The sequence below is a fragment of the Recurvomyces mirabilis genome (assembly GCF_035927965.1).
Source record: "Recurvomyces mirabilis strain CCFEE 5264 chromosome Unknown scaffold_16, whole genome shotgun sequence".
In the NCBI taxonomy this organism is placed as follows: Eukaryota; Fungi; Ascomycota; class Dothideomycetes; order Mycosphaerellales; family Teratosphaeriaceae; genus Recurvomyces; species Recurvomyces mirabilis.
The window spans coordinates 624,790-631,909 of record NW_027041950.1 but is presented as its reverse complement, the minus strand read 5'-3'; positions in this window follow the sequence as shown (position 1 = coordinate 631,909).

Sequence of the window (7,120 nt, the reverse complement as noted above, 5' to 3'; positions counted from 1 at the left end):
TATCCTATTTTAGCGTATAGAACGGCGCCTATAGGTAGTTCTAGAAGTACGGATCCTACTAAATAGGATCCTACTAAGATCTAGACTATATAGCTTCGCGCCTTACTAGATTTAGGGAGGATCCTACTAATATTTAGTTACCTCCTAGGCCTTATATTAGTTAGGATCCTACTAAAATCTAGACTATATAGCTTTGCGTCTTACTAGATTTAGGGAGGATCCTACTAATGTTTAGTTACCTCCTAGGCCTTATATTAGCTAGGCAATAGATAGCCTATCCAAATGCCACTCGCCTAGTTACGTTTAGCAAATACAAATACACTGCTCTAGACGAGAACCCCAACTCCAGTTGCTTGCTCTTCAAGCGCAGCATTTTGTCTACCCGAGCGACATATGAACAACTGCACTTCACGGTGTCCAAACCTTGTGCTCGGCCGCTTTTTGTTCTCGGCTTAGGGGCCCTTGCACTAGGATGTAGACTTCAATACAGAAGCAGGATTAAAGAGACTCCTTATCTGCTCGTAGAGCTGCACTACAGCTGAAATACTCGGCTAGCTCTGGGTTCTGTCTCCATTTGATCGTACGTTCTCCCAAGGCTAACACGGCAGTAGGCATACCACACCTACTCCGCCGGCAAGACCATCCACCGACGGAACATAATCCTTCTATCCTACGATTCGTATGACCGCATACGGGCTGCTAGCTAGATCGGCATAAGATGAACGATATCCCCGAAAGGGTACATCTTCCATCATCTGGGAATTTGGCTAGCTTTCAGGTTGAGCAGCAAGCACAATTTCTGTATCCTCGTCGTATTCTCCAGTGGCATCTAGAGTGACATCTGGAGTGACACCTACAACCCGGTGTGACATCCAGAGTGACATCTAGAGTGACACCTGGAGTGACTATGACATCTGATGTGACATCTAGAGGTCTGGTGTGACATCTGGAGTGACACCTACAGCGACATCTGGAGTCTAATGTGACATCTGGAGTCTAATGTGACATCTAGAGTGACATCTGGAGTCTGATGTGACATCCGGAGAGACACTCAGACTCTGATATGACCTCCAGAGTGACATCTAGACTCTGATGTGACATCTAGAGTGACATGTGGGCTTCTCGAGTGACATTTTGACGTCCTGAGCAACATCCCAAGTAACATCGTGATTGTATTCTGACTGTTTAGAAGTTCTCGTGCTCGTACATAATTGCTTAAGATTAAATCTGTGCGATCTTGTACAACCCGAACGATGCATGGTGCCCGCATATACCTAGGCTACTCTTGTTTTTCGGATGAAAATGTGGCTGGCCCGGATATCGACCAATTGCACAGCGCACACAAGACTGGCTGCAGGAATTCACTCTCCCGTACTGCCCGAGATCTTCCTTAAGCTCTTCGTATGTGGACTGCCCCTCGTGGTACGACCCTTCGAGGTCCTTAAAGTCGCGAGTCAATGGCCTTCTACAACCAATGCTACGTCTCAAGCTTGTATATCTTCTGCCGGTATCCATCGCCCCGCCAACCCTCCCTGCCTTGGCCACCACAGGTGCCGTTCATCGATCACATCACTCCCGCACGTCCATAGTCTACGAGGGTCAGCACCATCCCGCCGTAGTCTGAACCGCCGCCTCGATCTGCACCCATTCGTGTAAGGCTCTTTACGAAAAGTCACTATATAGTCATCTCGGTGTGTGCACACGCTCTCCACCTCTATTTCCAACTCTGGATGCATCAGATGCCACGGCCAGCCCAGAACTCCAAGTTCTCGGGCAAGTTCCACGCCGCTGACATACCGGCGGAGCGTCTCGCGCGCTGTACTCGGATAGCCTGCAGCGAGTTTGTCACAAATCCTGATATGCTTGATGGCGCGGGCTAGACCGTACTTATTTTCGAACTGCTCCAAGTCGTCAGCTACCACGGTGCGTACTGCGTACGCGAGCTGTGAAGGCGTAGTGAGCTCCTTATTTGCAACCTGCTGGGGACCTATTCCGCCGGCGTTTATCGTGCATAGATGTATCTCTGTCTCGGCCCAGCGTTGGCGTAGCTCGTCGCGAAACTGGCGACTCACATGGCAGCAGATGGAGAAGCGGCTTCGGCGGTATAGTTGGGCTATCGTCTGCTCAGTATGTCGCCAAATATGTGGGGAGACTCCAACTTTGATCTCAATGACTTCGTTGGATTCATGGCAGTCAATGTTCGAGTGGATACTGGCGAGATAAAAGGAGCAGATGGAGTCGTAGATGTGGTTACGTATTTCCAGAGGTAGATCGAAGAAAGCCGGTGATTCTGCTGAAGCGATGTTGTCAAGCAGTCTTGCCACTGGATCCGCGATAGCGTCTGAAGGTTGGCAAATGACATTGTCAGTAGTGTTCATTTCTGTAGCTTGACAAGATAGAGACGCCGCAGAGTCTAGCGGCCTCGTCTCGGTCTCCTCCATCGTCTCCCACACCGATCAAGAAGGACCAATATATTATCGTCAGCTACGCTGAGTGTCTTGCAATTGCAAGGGCCTGAAGGCTGGTCAGGGCTCAGCCTTGTCCTGTCGCGACAATCGTTGCCGGCTGGTGGAAACGGCACAGTCCTGGGCACTCAGGCTTATGCTGTCTCAGTTACAATGTAGCTACGTCCGGAAAGCAGCTGAGCTCATCAAATTAATGCGCACACAGACGAGTAATTGTGAAGTGAATAGAGTGTGGGACTCCGGCGGAGAAACAAGGTGAGGTTCACGTTTGTCACTAGACCTTAAGAGGCCTTAGCAGACCCGGCCCGACTCCACTCTCGCTTACGATTGGCGCCGCAGTAAAGTCCGGTCAAACCTCACTACATGAACCTGCTCAAGCGCCGGAACCGATACAAATGTCGGAGGTATTCACACCAGATCTCTTTCTCGCAATCTTGATAGTACAGTGACCAAGAGCGACGAGATCCTTTGGGTGGTAAAGTGGCACGCCGCCACAAGTACACCGAGAGCTCCTTCTTCAGAGTCAGCAGGTAATACACAAGCGTATGAGCAAATGCGTTGACAGAGAGAGAGTGGTTTGGACGACTAGAACGCCGTCTACCATCAATCCCATCCCAGGTGTTACCGTGGTTCATCACCTCGTCCGCAAGGTGGCCCTGCGCCACAACTAGTGCCCGTGCGAACTTTCCATCTTGAAGCTGAGCTTTGGCCGCACATTGACACAGACAACATGCTGGGTGCATCCGAGAATGGCATGTTAGAACCACGAGCCAGCCAGGTGTAACGTTCTTGACATAGTAGGTCATCGTCGAGCACCCAGTACTGGACACTTGCATGACCAGGTCTTCAACAATCCTCCGACGCCGCGACGAGGTAGTATTGTTAGAGCTACTGATACTATTAGTACATCTTCCACACCTGTGCTGAATCAATCTTGGAGCACGGCATCCGGGTTGGCATATGAGATGTGCTGTAGAATGGTTAAGGAAGTACGGCTTTTGGGAGTGCCGCTGACCCACCTCTAATCGAAAAGGGAGAGGTCTTTTTGCTGCGGTATCATCTGCCATAGCTCCTCCCACTTGAGAATAGTGCTATACTGACAGCGATTCAAGGTGATAACCCTCCTACGATGCATGCTTGCTCTATGTGGGAAAGTGTATCAGCTGAGCTCGACGTTGCTGCGGCTGCCGCCATAGATTCGCCGCCTAGCGTGTCCAGAGAGCAGAAACAAACTCTCAAGCTTGATTAATGACTTGCCCTGACACTGTACCGACCTTACATTCATCCGCTATGCCAACATGTCGAACAACGATCTCAGCGACCCCAATTTGGCCGCAGCGTACGAGCGCTTTCAACAATTCCAACACTGGCAGGAATTCCAACAATTGCAGCTGACGCAGAAGATGCAGCAGCAAGTACAGCAGCAAGTACAAAAGCAACTGCAGCAAATACCGTTGGGGCAGTAGAAGCAGCAGTAGCAACAGCAGCCCAACCCTGCTTCATTATCCCAGCCAATGCTTCAGCCGATGGTGCCGACATACATGGGTCCAGTGCCAATTCAACAACAGCCGCCACTGGTGATGTATCCTGCTCCAATGTTTCAGCCAATCGTGCCGACATATCTGCCAACATATGTACCTCCAATGCAATACCAGCAACAACCGGACGAGGGATATCTACTCGATTCCAAGCTCCCAATGCACCCAGCAACTGCCGGCGCACATTTTTACACCGTATGCTCAGAGAGCTGTAAGTGTGCTCCCCACATAGCGTACCCCGTTCTACATACGCTGATCACTCCTAAGAATCCGTTTGGACGCCATCAATTTCCGAGAACGGCACCGCACACAATGCACAGCCCGAGGAGACTTCTCAAGATCCTCCGACGATACATCGCTTCGCGATATCGGTACCTTCACACGCCCCAGCACTCAGGATTCCCAAACGGCCAAGAAATGTCCAGTTCCTCTTCAATTACACCTACAGATGGGGTTTAGGGCTCACTCAATCTGAGCTCGCAATTCGCAAGGAGCATGAAAAAGACGGATGGAGGGGCGCAGGTGCGCGATGCCATGCAAGGGGATTCAAGTGCAATCACGACGTCCAATGTGCACATTTTCTGGACAATAAAGTACAGTGTCAATATGGGCTGTGCGAGCAGCTTCCCTGCAATCGTACGAAATGCTCCATGCTGCATTACAGTGATATGGCAATGGCAACAAGCAAAGAAAGATTTTGTGCCTCCTCTCCACCAGATTCTTCACCGACGCCGACAGGGCTGGCAAACTCGTCAACGTGTATCATCTAGACCAACAGCGCCGTGATTTCCCTCGGAGTGGTGAAGCGTTGCCCTACGACCAAGCGGTCAACCGAAGAGGTTTTAACCATACGCATGGGCTCAATAGCTCGCAAGCAGACCCTTGGCAACCAGCTTTCGCGATCGCGCGTTGTGAGGAAATGGGTATAGTGGAGGACATCAGGAGGGTGAAACGCAATTTCGCCTACAATTCTCACGCCTTGCAAGAAGGTGACAGCAACTTCATCTTTCACGGCATCGATCAAAGGATGAGTTACAAGGTTTGCATACAGATCTTCCCGCGAAGCTCATCATCGTTAACTAAATCAACAGCCTTAGCGACGCAATATTGTAGACGAAAAGGCAGAGCGATAGGTCCTCACAATATGTGCCTCATCAGCATACCAATCTGATATGCTTGTGCTGATGCACCAACTCACATTCAACATGTCACCCTGCTGTTGTGCCTGCGCCAGCTACCTTGCGGTGAGGGGCGATTTGCGCACTCTCAACTTGAGTTACATACATAGCATCTCACGACGGCCTTCTGTCTGCAGCAGTCATCGCATTGCGATGGCTGAAGTGTGCCCAAGTTGTCGTGACAAATACATTTCACTGCTTCATCACAAACACTCCTCATGATCACGCCTCACTATGTGCAGCTACACAGCTCTTTAGTTTGGCTAACCGAGAGAGGGGTCAACAAGTAGCTGCATAGCAACTAAAAACAACACTCTTGGCAGCCTTGGCACCTTGACCATGCGCGTGTCGCTTTCCTTTCCAGTACGGACACCATGCTCTTGATGATCGATGGGATTTGCATCGATGATGCGCTAGAGATCGCACGTCTCACTCAGGACCACGACTTCCGGGATGGATCAATGGACTCCGAGACGCAGGAGCATGATCAACGACACTGAAAGTCCCACACGCTGGTAAAGTCGAGGAAGCCATGTCGCATGCTGCAGTCCGTGGCGCTCCTCGATAATCTAAGACGACGCCAGAATCAAGTCACGCAGCAGTCGTTTCGCTACTTTTTGCTATCTCGGGCTTGTCATGTGCAAGACTAGAACTACGTAGCAAAATACAACGAAGCGTTGTACTGATCTCTAGCTGCGCATAGAGAACATAAGAACTGGCCATGTACACAAATGCTAAGCTACACACGCCCGACTCCTGACATCTCACAACCACCATGAAGCTTCCATTGCTAGCTACTCTCCTAGGCGCATGCCTCGCAACACCATCTGGTCCTGTCTTGAACGGTGAGGATACACGCATCTTTCCAAAGACGATATCTGACGTGCTAGACAGAGCGGCAAACATGCACTGCAGGTACCGAGCCGTATGACTCCTGCCTCAATCCGTGCAAGTACAACTGTCGCGTTCAGTATCCACCTAGTCCATATGTTCCCGACTATCAGCGTCAAGAACGTCTTGGGAGGTGAGACCATGAAACTGAATATACTTCCTGCACACGCTAACACTCCGGTCAATCGCAGGTGTTATGCTGCGTGCCAGAATACCTGCAGTGGCTGCGGTTGCACAGGCTGCTCTTGAGGGAGTGGATTGATGGGTCAGTCGCATCGTGGTTTCGCTCAGCTTGGATGATAGCACCAAGAAGTCAGCAAGGGCAGTGGTCGAGGAGCATCTTCATACTCTGCTCGTAGCTTCAGGCAAAGATTTGGCTTCTCTAGCGGTCTACGGAACCGTCTCCTCAGCTTCGAAGCCAGCCTAGGCGTTCTTAATCGTGATTCTCTAGGCAGATGCGATAGGCTGTCGTATGAGCCCCTTGGCATCCTAATCACCCTCGCCATCGTCCATGATAGGCTCCTTGAGACACTGTCTGTATTGTGAAGACTGTCGAGCAATTCCAGTTCCTGCTTCGTCGATTGAAAGTCTGCTGCTTACGAGTGATATTGCCCCTGCTGTTGATATCTGCAAAGCGACAAGTATGCACCATGCTTTAGTCCAACGGGATGTAAACCATACGCTTTTAGCTCGCTAGCCAAGCTCGTCGGCGATCCATGACAGACTATATGTCTTTGGTGGATCAATACGGCTCAGCGGAAGGCGCAACGTTTTCGCTACTGCCTCTAGCTGATCTGTCTCCATAAATGTCACCCAGATCCTGTTCCTACCCATGTGGCCCTGACGATCGTCGACGTCCAATGTTTCGATGTTCGACTGACGTTGGTTCCTAGCAAGGCGGCTCTAAGCTTCTGGACCTTATCTGATCGACACGAGGGTCATGCCGACCCAGCTGGCCGAGTATTGAACGTCGAGTGGCAGTTGTCCAGTTAAAGATGCAAATACCAACCCTTCCAATTGCGATGCCGGAGCAATGACATATCCCCAC